At 42.9% G+C, this 13,974-nt stretch overlaps 1 long non-coding RNA gene across 2 annotated transcripts; it reads right to left on the bottom strand.

Annotated features, from left to right (window-relative positions):
• Positions 1–4,825: 4,825 nt before the first annotated feature.
• LOC146195940 (uncharacterized) lies at positions 4,826–13,565 on the bottom strand. 2 transcript variants are annotated; one of them, XR_014706057.1, is made up of 5 exons: positions 13,495–13,565; positions 11,504–11,640; positions 6,726–6,883; positions 5,670–5,810; positions 4,826–4,937 (listed from the first exon to the last, which is right to left on the bottom strand). It is a non-coding gene; the product is annotated as an uncharacterized LOC146195940 (long non-coding RNA). The 2 variants fall into 2 exon arrangements; XR_014706058.1 differs by having other exon boundaries at positions 11,504–11,637; positions 13,495–13,547.
• Positions 13,566–13,974: the final 409 nt, after the last annotated feature.

Raw genomic sequence — 13,974 nt, forward strand, 5'->3', positions numbered from 1 at the left:
ACCCGTTGTTATCATCCGGGAATTACGGCGCATTTATTTGTAACAGGACTGGGCGTAAACTCCGCAGTAAGTGTTATCAGGGTCACTTTTGAGGGGCGCGATTGCCTAACCTAAGGGATTTCAAGCACACGACGAGGATCCTTTCAGTCTCATGTACATTCATCACATTATACTTGTATAAAACAAATTTGACGAGTCATGTTTTCTTCAAATGTTCTTTAGCGGCATGAAAAAGATGGCCATCAAAAAGCCGCAAGTCTGCCAATATGTGCTAAGGTTAAAATGCGTACTGAAAATTACGACTCTGAAATGTGAGTGCATATATTAGTCTTGAAAGTATTTTGCCTGAACCACTCAATATTCTAGTAGTTAGTACTGTACGATGTCCGCGTGGTTAAAGTTTTGAGATATTTGCCTAATCTGAGATGAAATATGGATCCCTCACAACTACAAGCAAAATAAATGACATGCCAGTTTCAGGCGTGACGTCCCTCAGGAAGAAGCCTGATGGGCTTTGGGATGGCCTTGCACATCCCAGGGAACAAATGCTGCCCGCCGTTATAAATATTTCGCCTATGCGAGGATGCTTCTCTAAGAATGCTTTCATTCGGCGGTGGCAACAGCTGCGAAGGTCTTAAATCAGTTCTTTGATGTGTTCTGTTCGCTTCCTCAATTTACGGCGCAGTGACTTAACCGCGCGAAATGCCGTATGTAACTTTGCTATTTCGCGCTATATAAGCATCGCCTGACTGGATGGCACACCAATTTAGGGCATTTGGGAGCGCCACATTTGGCAACCGTAAGCATCACTTTTTGTTTTTTTAGGACATTTATCTATGAGAGTAAGACAAAATATCACCAGAGCGAAAACTTATATTCTACAGCTATTGCATTCTAATGATTCAAAATTTTATTTCAGACGGACTTCGCTGACAACCACTGAGGTAAAGCTAAATCTATGCTTGGAATTCTTTGCTTGTAAAAATGTCTGTGGTGGGTTTTGGCGACGGCGGAAAGCTAGCAGTTTTTCTTTCTTAGCTCGCCAAAAAAAAAAATAACTATTGGTGTAATCACTTCACGTAACTAAAACAGCAACCTTGTCTTACCCTCTCCCACAGGTTCCGTAGAACCATGTTTGGTTAGATGACTGACTGCTATACAAACGGATCTCGAAACGCTCGTTTTTGACGGGCACCCCTTACAAAAATGTCTATGATCACTTTATGCAATGTCTTTAGACAATATGATCATAGAAGCTATCGACCATCAAAAGAAAGTCTTTAGAACACGTATGATCTATGTATGATCTCCCTTCCGACAATTGGCCACCGTGATTGAATAGAATGTATTTACATAGAACGTATTTATACCTCCTATGATTAGCCTATTGATAGCGTACATGGACACTGTAACGACTGTGTTCCGATAATTGGCCACCGTTATTTTAAAGAATCGTGTTCATACAAAGTATTAATACCTTGTGTTATGCTATATTTCAGTTCAGTTCAGTTCAGGCGTTCAGTCGTGTCCGACTCTTTGTGACCCTATGGACCATGTCACGCCACGCTTTCCGGTCTCTCACTATCTTCTTAACATCACATAGCTTCATCTGCAATGCCTCGAGAATGCCATCTAACCATCGCGTTCGCTGCCTACCCCTTCTCCGGCGACCCTCAACCTTTCCCAACATCAAATCTTTCTCCAGCGACTCCTCTCTTCTCATCAGATGACCAAAGTAGCTGAGCTTTAACTTTAGAATTTGACCCTCCAATGAGCAGTCAGGGTTTATGGTCGACAATATCGACTGATTTGATCTTCTGGCAGTCCAAGGAACTCTTAAGAGTCTTCGCCAGCACCACAATTCAAACGCGTCAATTCTTCGGCGGTCAGCCTTTTTCACAGTCCAACTCTCGCATCCATACATCACAACTGGAAAGACCATAGCACGGGTTATACGGATCTTGGTTGGCAGACTAATGTCTCTGCTCTTTACTAGGCGGTCAAGGCTAACCATTGCTCTCTTTCCCAGAAGCAGGCGTCTCCTAATTTCATGGCTGCAGTCTCCTTCCGAGGTAATCTTGGCGCCCAAGAACAGAAAATCTGTCACAGCTTCCACTTCTTGTCCATTGATGCTCCAGGACTTGATAGGGCAAGACGCCATGATCTTCGTCTTTTTAATGTTCAGTTTAAGCCCAAACTTCTCACTCTCTTCTTGTACGCGCATCAGTAGTCTCTTGAGTTCCACTTCACTTTCTGCCATTAAAGTGGTATCATCCGCATATCTAAGGTTGTTGATACGTTTTCCAGCAATCTTCACTCCAGCTGATGACTCGTCCAGACAGGCCTTCCTCATGATGCACTCTGCATATAGGTTAAATAGGCAGGGCGACAGTATGCAGCCTTGCCTCACCCCTTTCTCAATCGGGAACCAATCAGTAAGACCATGCCCAGTTCTGACTGTGGCCTCTTGCCCTTCATAAAGGTTCCTGAGGAGACAGATGAGGTGAATTGGAACTCCCATCTCTTGGAGAGCTTGCCACAATCTGCTGTGATCTACGCAGTCAAACGCTTTCGCATAATCAATAAAGCAGAAGTAAATGGGTTTCTGGAACTCTCTTGCTTTTTCCATGATCCAGCGAAGGTTGGCAATTTGGTCTCTAGTTCCTCTGCCCTTGCGAAACCCAGCTTGCACGTCCGGAAGCTCCCGATCCACATACTGCTGCAGCCTACCTTGCAGGATTTTTAACATCACCTTGCTAGCATGCGAAATAAGCGCAATCGTGCGGTAGTTGGAACAATCTTTGGCACTGCCTTTCTTTGGAATGGGGATGTAAACTGACCTTCTCCAATCCTGTGGCCATTGCAGGGTTGTCCAAATCTTTTGACATAATGTACGCAGTGTGTTAACAGCGTCGTGGTTGAGGTTTTGAAGCAACTCAGCTGGAATACCATCAATTCCGCTAGCTTTGTTCTTAGCAAGGCTGACTAAGGCCCATTCAACTTCACTCTTCAGGATGCCCGGCTCGACATCAGTAATCACAACCGTCCTATGTTGGGTTTGCACATCCGGGTCCTTCTTGTACAGTTCTTCTGTGTATTCCTGCCACCTCTTCTTTATCTCTGAGGCTTCAGTGAGGTCCTTGCCTCGTTTGTCCTTTATCACGCCCAGCTTAGCACAGAAGCTTCCTTTGATATCTTTGATTGTCTTATACAGAGCTCTTGTGTTCCTTAATTGGCTGTTGTCCTCAACTGCTTGACACTGTATGTTCAGGAAGGCATTCTTATCTCTCCTTGCTATTTTCTGAAAATCCGCATTGAGAACCTTGTATCTTTCTCTTTCCCCCATACCTTTTGCCATCCTCCTTTCCTCAGCTATTTGCAAAGCCTCTTCAGATAACCAGTTTGCTTTTTTGCATTTCTTTTGCTTTGGAACTACCTTAGTAGCAACTTCTTGTATTATATCACGAACATCAGTCCACATCTCTTCGGGCTCTTTGTCTTCTAGATCTAATTCTTGAAATCGATTCCTCACTTCCACAGCATATTCTAATGGAATCTGATCCAGATCATACCTGAAAGGCCTTCTAGTTTTCTGCGTTTTCCTCAATCGAAGCTTAATTTTGGCAACAAGAATCTGATGATCGGTGCCACAATCGGCCCCAGGCCTTGTTTTTACTGCTTGTATAGCGCTTCTCCATCTCTGCCGGCAAATAATATAATCGATCTGATTCCTGTACAGACCGTCCGGTGAAATCCATGTGTACAGGCGCCTCTTGTGCTGTTGAAAATGAGTATTCGCTATGGTCAGGTTGTTTTCTTGACAAAACTCTACTAGCCTCTGCCCAGCTTCATTTGGCTCACCAAGACCGAACTTGCCTGTAATTCCGGATATTTCTTCACTCCCGACATTAGCATTCCAGTCTCCTATGAGAAAAACGACGTCTGATGATGGGGTGCAGTCTAAAAGGCATTGTAGGTCCGCATAAAATCTCTCAACGTCAGCTTCTTCAGCAGCAGTGGTCGGTGCATAGACTTGGATAACTGTTATGTTGAAAGGGTGACCTTGGATCCGAAGTGAAATCATTCGGTCGTTTTTGGGGTTGTACCCTAGCACTGCTTTGCCAATTCTTCTGTTTACTATGAGAGCGACCCCATTCCTTCTCTTGGATTCGTGCCCACAATAAAAGACATAATGGTCGCCGGAGTTAAATTCTCCCATTCCGGTCCACTTGAGCTCGCTGATACCCAAGATATCAATGTTCAATCTGTCCATTTCTCGCTTGACGATATCCAGTTTACCTTGCGTCATAGATCTTACATTCCATGTTGCTATGTGATATATCTCCTTGCAACATCGGACTTTCCGGTCGCTTCCCGACACATCCACAACTGATCGTCCTTTTGGCTTTAGCCCAGCCGCTTCATTCGTCCTGGAGCTACTAGGAATCGCCCTTTGTTCATCCCCAGTAACATGTGGGACGCCTTCCAACCTGGGGGGCTCATCTTCCGGCGCCATATCGATAATGGTATTGTGACTGGCCATAGGGTTTTCTTGGCAGGAAATACTGGAGTGGGTTGCCATTACCTTCTCCAGTGAATCACATTTTGTCAGAACTCTCTGCCGTGACCTGTCTATCTTGGGTGGCCCTACACAGCAGAGCTCACAACTTCATCGAGTTTCGCAAGCCCCTCCGCCACGACAAGGCAGTGATCCATGAAGGGGAACTATATTTCAAGTGTCCAATAATAACGTGTATTTTGCTCACTATTCACATGCATGTAATATTTCGTGAAAAGTGAGAGTGGCGAAAGAAACAGATGCAAATTCATACCTTCTTTTATTGCACAAACCCTTGACACAGAAACACTTCATTTCCGACGGCAACGACATTGTGTGTTTGATGTACCAGCCATATCAAAATTTATCATGGTGTCACCTAGAAAAGAAATATACATGCTCAAAATTTTTCTGCCAATTTCGCACGCTTTGTGCTAGCATCACACACATCTCTCTTCACTCAGATGCCTATTTTTCCTCAAAATATGCTAACTGGTTTCCAACCACTTTCTGTACAAACTAGTACCTGCAAAACACCCTCAGGAGATAGAGACTATTGCTGTGTTTAGTTGTATTCCTTTTGATCCTCTATATCATTCGACATTAGTTTATCACAATAGGGGCCCAGGAAACAAAGGAGTGAAATTTACACGCCAGTATGCTTGGTCATCAGATATTCTCTCCTCTGCCATTTGCTGCATCAAGCAAATACACATGTTGAGCGGCAACGTATCAGTATGTATACATACATTTTGGTGCATGCTACCAGCAAGTGATGCCACTATGCCTGTTTGCTCCCATTTTTCCTGAGTGATGGCTATGTTTGCCATAGCAGATGACACACACACATAAGTAATTACTGAAGGAGACCAGCTACACCAAGCACCTAGGGGATACAAGAGCGATAATAGGGAATGATGAAGTATATTATAGTTAGCCTACAATATGCAGTCACACATACTTTTTGCTACATATGCAGGTAACAAGTCTCAATAGAGTATTCCCAGAGAGTAAGAAAATAAGAAAGTGCCACTCATGCCCATCTTTTCCTTTCAAGAGCTTGTCACCAAGGTAAAATCTTTATCACATAAGAAAGCAAAATTTAGAATACCTTTCTTTTATAAGAAGTCCACATGGATGCTGCTACGTCCCACTGCTACTTGTCCAGGAAGTCAGGTTGCCTTGTTACTTGTCGGCACAGACCACGGCAACAGGGTGTCTCCAGATATGGTCGAATGAAGCAACAAGAGGACTGCATGTACATATGAGAACACTAGTCAGAACAGCAGGAAGAAAGATTTTTTGAATAATAAAGGAAAAGTCAAATGCACAAGTAAAAGAAACATAGGAGGAGTATTTCATATGGTTGCTGAATGACAGCATGAAAAGCCCAGAATTGAAAACGCAATGCTCCACTGAGGAAAATTACATAATCATAAAATACATAAATACATAATAATCTAGGTAATCTCAGGAATAGTGGCAAGTCTTATGTAGGCACTATCTTTTGGAGATACGTGGAAAGACAAGTAATATGGGGTGGTAAAAAATGACTGGTTTGGTTTATGTGGTTTAACATCCCAAAGCAACCCAGGCTATGAGAGATGCTGTAGGGGAGGACTTCAGAGCGTTTGACGAGCTGGGGCTCTTTAACGTGCACTGACATCGCACGGGACATGAATGCCTTTTTGCTTCAATTTTGAGTTTACTGCTGAACTCTTCGTACTCAAAATGGGTTGGCGCTACTTTTATTTAAATTTAGACAAGGTCCTTTTGAGGATACAAGACTTGCATGTGTCCCAGACACATTCAGGGAGACACGTTGGCCCTGTACAAAGGCTTAAAACGTGGAGAGCTTGTCTCATTAAAACCCACCCGGCCCCGCATAATCACTTTTTGGTACCTAATATTGCCTGCTTTGGCTCGTCAATAGTAGGCTACCGACAATAGGAGCAAAATTATTTCATCCTTAAAAAATCATGCAGCTTACTGCTGGAATATGCAGTCACACATAATTTTTGCTACATATGCAGTTAACAAGTCGTAATAGTGTATTCCCGAGAGTAAGAAATTAAGAAAGTGCCATAAATGTCCATCCTTTCCTTCAAGAGTTTGTCACCAAGGTAAAATCTTGATCACATATGAAAGTCAAATATAGGAGAAATACCTGTCTTTTATAAGAAATCCACATGGATGCTGAAGAAACCATGCAGCTACATCCCACTGCTACTTGTCCCGGAAGTCAGGTTGCCTAGTTTTTACTTGTCGGCACTGACCACGGCAACAGGGAGTCTCCAGATATGGCTCAATGAAGCATCAAGAGGACTGCATATGCATACGAAAACACTAGTCAGAACAGCAGGAAGAAAGTTATTTCGAATAATAAAAGGAAAAGTCAAATGCACAAGTAACAGAAACAAACAAGGAATACTTCATATGTTGCTGAGTAACAGCATAAAAAGAGAAGCACAGAATTAGAAATACAATGCTCCACAGAGGCAAACTACAGTAAAATGCTTGTGCACAAAATTCTCTTCTAGAGTGGAAGATTCAGTGATATATGCAAGGGGTTACGTTTATCTATTGTGCATGCATACGGTACTATAGGAATACAACAAGGTTGACGACTGGGCACGTTGGTATGGGTTCATACTGCCCCAGCCAAAAGACGAGACACAGCAAATAGGAGGACAGGACAAGGCTGGACTATCAACAGAATGTTATTGATAAGAAGAAAACAATGAAGACTTCTTCCGAAAAGCTCGCGCACAACCCAACCGGTGGAATGGCAGGAAATTGGGAAGAAGATGAAGAAGAAAATTCAAAGCCAATTCCAAGTCAAGGCCTAACTAACGACTTTTCTAATAGATGAAGTTCCTTACAATGAAGGCTAACAGACGCCTTAGCCACACACTTGTCCTCGGCTTTAGCAATGTAAAATGCTTCAACGAACTCTCTGCAGAGTTGATTACCATTGCTGTAAACTACATCCGTATTATTGAAGTCAGGCGCACAAAGGGACGGGTCATGCTCCGACTTACACTCTCGGGATTGCACATGTAGCGCAAGATTAGAACTCGCCTTCCCTCCCAGAGAATTGGAGTGCTCCGTCAGGCGCACATTTAGACATCTGCCTGTCTGCCCGTAGTAGCACCGGCCACAATTCAGCGGAACGTGGTAGACCACATTCTTTCTGCAGGTGGTGAACTTTTTCTTATGTGACACTGCACAACGAAAACTATCACGAGGTACACTGTTGAGCCCCTTTCTAACTCTAGCGCACAAGGCTCCTATCTTGTTTCTCGCTGTCAATACAACGGGCAGACAGGCAGATGTCTAAATGTGCACCTGACGGAGCACTCCAATTCTCTGGGAGGGAAGGCGAGTTCTAATCTTGCGCTACATGTGCAATCCCGAGAGTGTAAGTCGGAGCATGACCCGTCCCTTTGTGCACCTGACTTCAATAATACGGGTGTAGTTTACAGCAATGGTAATCAACTCTGCAGAGTTGGTTGAAGCATTTTACATTGCTAAAGCCGAGGACAAGTGTGTGGCTAAGGCGTCGGTTAGCCTTCACTGTAAGGAATTTTATCTATTAGAAAAGTCGTTAGTTAGGCCTTGACTTGGAATTGGCTTTGAATTTTCTTCATCATCTTCTTCCCAATTTCCTGCCATTCCACCGGTTAGGTTGTGCGCGAGCTTTTCGGAAGGAGTCTTCGTTGTTTTCTTCTTATCAATAACATTCAGTTGATAGTCCAGCCTTGTCCTGTCCTCCTCTTTGCTGTGTCTCATCTTTTGGCTGGTGCAGTATGAACTATAGGAATACATTACTGTCTGGGAAGTCAACCTCCACATCACCAGGTATCAAACTATCTCAGAGGTTTCTGAAAGATTTCTATGCAATGACAGGAAGATCTTTCACTATCAAACACAGTTGCAAATAACACTAAAATCTAATGAGCCCATGTATGTTTCTCTTAAAAATGTGCGGACGAAGGAAATGTAGTTGCTGCTCCTTTTATTTATTTACTTGTAACTAATACTGCATCATTTCCAGCTATAGCATGCGTGAACACAATGCAAACAATAGAGGTGAGCAAGCTTATCTAAAGATTTAGAATGACTTTTTGTAATAAAATGAACAGAAATCATTTAACTAGCCATGTACAGGAGACAATGCATGTACTAAAGCAGAGCTGCACAGATTTAAGAGCCTTAAAAGCTCTAGCAAAACACCCTTCTTGTCACATTTGCCTTTTCACAAACACTACAGGCTGGCCGAGAGCTAGCTTAGGTACAATACCTCTAATTATCGCATTCAAACTGATCACTTTTTCAAATACATTGATAAACACAGGTACACATGGCTGAGCTTTCAAAACATCATCTGTTGGACAAAACCCTCATTATACTCTTGGATAGGTCTGATAATAAAGATCAGCATGGCGAACAGCCATTCGGCGCTTCCATGCGCTATGCAAGCTTAATAGCCTCATCATATCTTACAGAACACTGTTGTAATTTTCAACACCTGAGAACCAAATTCCATGGGGGCTTAAAGGGACATCTTTGAGCAAAGTTCACTGTAGGATATTGCCCCCAAAAAACCCAATCACAACAATCTATAAACACATGTTCGACAGCCTCTGGCTTTCTGCACAAAATACAGTTCACACCCCATGGCAGAAAGATCTCTCTCTGCCATCTATGTTTATCCAGGCAGAACCCAAACATGCAATTTAAAAAGAAGATTTTTAGCAGGTTGTAAAGGCATTCGTTTTACATGTTAGAGTGCATTATTATTTGATAAACACAAAAGGGCCGCCACACTGATATTTCCTGTCTTGCAGCCCACCCCTTCTGTAACAAGCCCCCTCATGTTTGCAGAACTCAAAAACACACAAAACAATTAAACAGAAAATGTTCTCCAACAGATAAATATCAACATATTTTTTGTTATTGCTAGTAATTATTTGGCTCTAGGGTTAACGATACATTTATTTAGGTTGTGAATAAAATGAGTTCGGAAGTTAATTGCAAATCTTGGCGGCTAGCAAGAAAGTAAATATTTGTGTATATGTTGCTTTGAGCAAAGTAAATGTTCTCATTTAGTCACAGAAAAACATACCACTTGAACGAACGTCACTTCGACAATGTATTCAGTTGTACGAACTTTATTAAATCCCCCCACTGAAGCTCTATTGAACACTATGCAAACGCACTTCATTTTAACAAACTTCAGTTATTGCTCATTTCACTTCAACGAACATTTTCCGCGGTACTATCCTGTGTCTTCAAAGTCATACTGAGCGCTTAAAAAAGCACAGTCCGCACTCTTTGTAGCATATTTTTATGTTAAGAACCACTCGTCATTATCGTGTGAAGAAAAGTGGCCGTTATTTGGCTTTAAAGTGAATTGGCTGTCTAAACTAGCTTGTAACCAGATGAATCCATAGCTGTCTGCACGCTTAATTAGCTGTACAGTCATAGCCAGTCAAAGCCAGATCTTCAGCCCTACCAGGCCCTTTAGCTCCAAGAATTGCAAATGTGGGCATTTTGGTTAACCATGATCTGCTTGGAGAAAATGAAAGCCTTGTCTCCTCAGCAGGCCGTTGTGATAGGCAAGATTCTCAGGAGCTTGCACAGTAATCGAGTTCAAAACCACTGTAGTCCTTTCAAAAGTGCTGCAAAAGGTTACGCATTCTTCACTTGCAAATCAGCGCAGTGACAAATAAATGGGCTCAGATAAGATTTGAACAACCTAAAAATCTGTGACAGATTTTCTCTTCTTGGGCTCCAAGATTACCTCGGAAGGAGACTGTAGCCATGAAATTAGGAGACGCCTGCTTCTGGGCAAGAGAGCAATGGTTAGCCTTGACCGCCTAGTAAAGAGCAGAGACATTAGTCTGCCAACCAAGATCCGTATAACTTGTGCTATGGTCTTTCCAGTTGTGATGTATGGATGCAAGAGTTGGACTGTGAAAAAGGCTGACCGCCGAAGAATTGACGCGTTTGAATTGTGGTGCTGGCGAAGACTCTTGAGAGTTCCTTGGACTGCCAGAAGATCAAATCAGTCGATATTGTCGACCATAAACCCTGACTGCTCATTGGAGGGTCAAATTCTAAAGTTAAAGCTCAGCTACTTTGGTCATCTGATGAGAAGAGAGGAGTTGCTGGAGAAAGATTTGATGTTGGGAAAGGTTGAGGGTCGCTGGAGAAGGGGTAGGCAGCGAACGCAATGGTTAGATGGTATCCTCGAGGCACTGCAGATGAAGTTATGTGATGTTAGGAAGATAGTGAGAGACCGGAAAGCGTGGCGTGACATGGTCCATAGGGTCACGAAGAGTCGGACACGACTGAACTGAATATTTCTTGAAGCTAATGGAAACAATCTTCCACGCATTTATTTCAGTCCAATGAAATTTCATTTCAACAAACTTTTTCCTAAGGTCCCTTGAACTTTGTTCAAGTGAAACATCACTGTATGTGTACATATGCTGAGGCAGTCTAAATAAACAGTAACTGAATGTCAGCATGAACATGCACACATATGCACAGTGCAGTCAGCTATATTATGACACCATGTTTGTCACTGAGCTATTAAAACACAGGTTTACTCAATTTTGCCTCAACTAGAAATAGTAGTTACTACTTCAATAAAACAGCTAAGTATATCTCCTGTTTTAAAGCTCTGAAGAGGCCATGAAAACTTTTCTTTAGTGCAGACTATGAGCAAGATTCACCAACATGTCAGTCGCGCTAAAAACACAGCAAGAATGATTTAACAACACCGAGCTGGTTTCAAGCTTTGCTTTAATGAAGCCTGTTACACATCCGCCCTTTATACTCTCAAAAGAAAACAATAAATGCAAAGCATGAACCAGTAAAAATTACAGTTATAAAGCAAACACATGAATGCAAAAAACATGAGCATGTGATACCTACCAATTCAATGTCTCCTTTACAGGAAGGATGCTTTAGGGCAGGGCACCCATGGCTGATAGAATAAACTGCCTCAACAGATTCATGACGCTGTCTGCTTCATAGTCAGGCAGCACTCCCTCAATGGCAGATGAAATCTGCTGCAAAAGCAGTGTGACAATACAATTGCATCAGCTGGACTGCAAGCATTATTGCCAAACACGCCGTAAATGCAGTAAAAGAAAGACTTCATTAAATCCATGCTTCTCAAAACCCATAACATACCATTACTTTTCCTACACTCCTAAAGAAAAGCTGTCTCAGAAAATGAATTCCTAGCAGCTCTAGGTCACATGCCATAAGTTACCAAAAAACTCGATCCTATCATCTGTTTCAATTCTGACCCTTGTCAGCAATGTCAAACATTAATAAACGAAGAACTTCCATAGTTGAAATTCACTTTTCAAAATATGCTGTTTCTCTGTGAAGCTTAAAGGTTCTTAGAAATTAAACAAAACAGAAGACTGAGTCTGAAAGCTCTAATCGCTTAATTCACAGCCAATTGTTAGCTTGACCCACATAACTTGCCCCGCCTCCGTTAAAAAAAAAAGAAAAAGAACACTGGGCCTGTACTAAAATAATACGTACTGACCTACTAAGGATATAAATATAACTATTACTGCGTTGAAGTCTGCGAATTGTTATAAATAAAATTATATATCCCCCCCCCCCCCTCAATCTGTGCTTACTCTAAAGGAAAGCTTAAAAACCTAATTTTACGCGGAAAGTCGTTGCTTATGGACTGTTCCAATAAAGCGGTAACCGCATGAGGCGACAACCCCTAGCGATCCGTCGCAACGCCTGTCGTTGTCGCTGGTGCATACCGCACGGAGCGACGGCGCTCAGCGACAGAAGCGCGTTTTCAGCGTTGCTCTGTTACCGCCGCCTCGTCATTCGGTCAAGGGGAATGCAATCACGCTATATCCCATTTTCAACACTAAACAGCATGAAGTACGATAAAAAACTGATGAAATTTCTTGTAACGCATCGTATTTTAAAGGGTCACAGGGCAGCGGTGCGTTACTATACACTGCGATGCCGACTTGCATTGCAAGCAGCGACTTTCTCCTGCTCCTTTCGGAAATTAACAATATCAAGCCACGCTAACCTTTTTCTTTCTTTTATTACCCTTCCAAGCTTTTACTGAATTATCTCGATGCACTCATATACATACACTGATCAGACGAAGTGAGCGCGTGAAGGCACTAGGTTCTTCGCCCAAACAGGACTAGGAAAACTAACTTTACACGCAATAAAAAGAAAGCCAGAACGGAAATTGAGCACCCTAAAGCCCTCTGCGATTGGCTGCCTCGCGAGCTGCTTCCGGGCGACACGCGAAATTTTCTAAAAACCCAGAAACCGAGCGACGGCGACGAGCGGCAATGCTTTGGCGGCCCTCAGCCCGTCGCGCGACGGCGTCGCGCGGCATGTCGCAGCGTCATGCGGTTAGCGCTTTAACCTCGAATTACCGGCTCCATGTGCAAATAGCTCAACGAAGAAACGCTATAAATAAAACAGATAGGTAGCGAGCGATCGCACACATCTGATGGAATTTAAAAATGACAGGTTTTATACGTCTACATAGCTTTTACGCAGTACAAGGCCTCTCTCAATATTTGAAATTTGACGGTTATGGCTGCGAGGCCAAGCGGCTGTTTACCTTTGAAGAATTAGTAATAACTCCGCAAAAAAACGCCTTAAAGATCTGAACTATGTTGCAAAATGATCGGAAAGAGGCCGCGGACAATCGAGGATCACTTTTTAAAACCTAACTAGGTGATAAAAACGCTAAACAATGAAAAATATTCCTAGAGCATTGGGCGTGCAGTATGCAGCAAAGTAAAAAATGGGTAAACGCTTGTAATGTAAAAACTGCTCACTTCTGAAACACAAAATTTTCAGCGAGTATGCGCAAAGCGTTTATAAGAAAGGAATGAAAAAGTTTGTCAACTTACATTGAAGATTTCTGGCAGAAAGAACTATTTTCCACGCTCGACGTCGCCACACAGCCAAACGCCGCCTTTCAGTCGTGCGCAATCACGTGACACATGAAGCTGCATCACGTGTTTTGTGGAGTTCGCTTTCTTTCTTTCTTTTTTTTTTTTTTTTCCAGTCGCGCTGCCACGCCGCGCTGCTCCATCACGTGTCTTGTGGAGTTCGCTTTTTTTTTTTTTTTTTTTTCAGTCGCGCTGTCGCGCCGCGCTGCTCGGACGAAAGGCGGGATTAGTGGAACGCCGAGCGAGCGTCAGTTCTGTGCGTTCGCTATCTTGTGCGTTCGTTCTTTTTCTTCCGGTGGTTTTGTGGGGTAGCTGGTATTCGAGGCGACGCAGAGACTCGGAGTGGCGAGCCAACTTCAGCGATCGTGTGTTTGCTTCCTTCATTGTAATGAAAACTTGAGTTCTTACCGTATGCGGAGCCGCACATATTGAGTGCCT

The sequence above is a fragment of the Amblyomma maculatum genome, chromosome 3 (assembly GCF_055883805.1).
Source record: "Amblyomma maculatum isolate TAMU_Amacu chromosome 3, ASM5588380v1, whole genome shotgun sequence".
NCBI lineage: Eukaryota > Metazoa > Arthropoda > Arachnida > Ixodida > Ixodidae > Amblyomma > Amblyomma maculatum.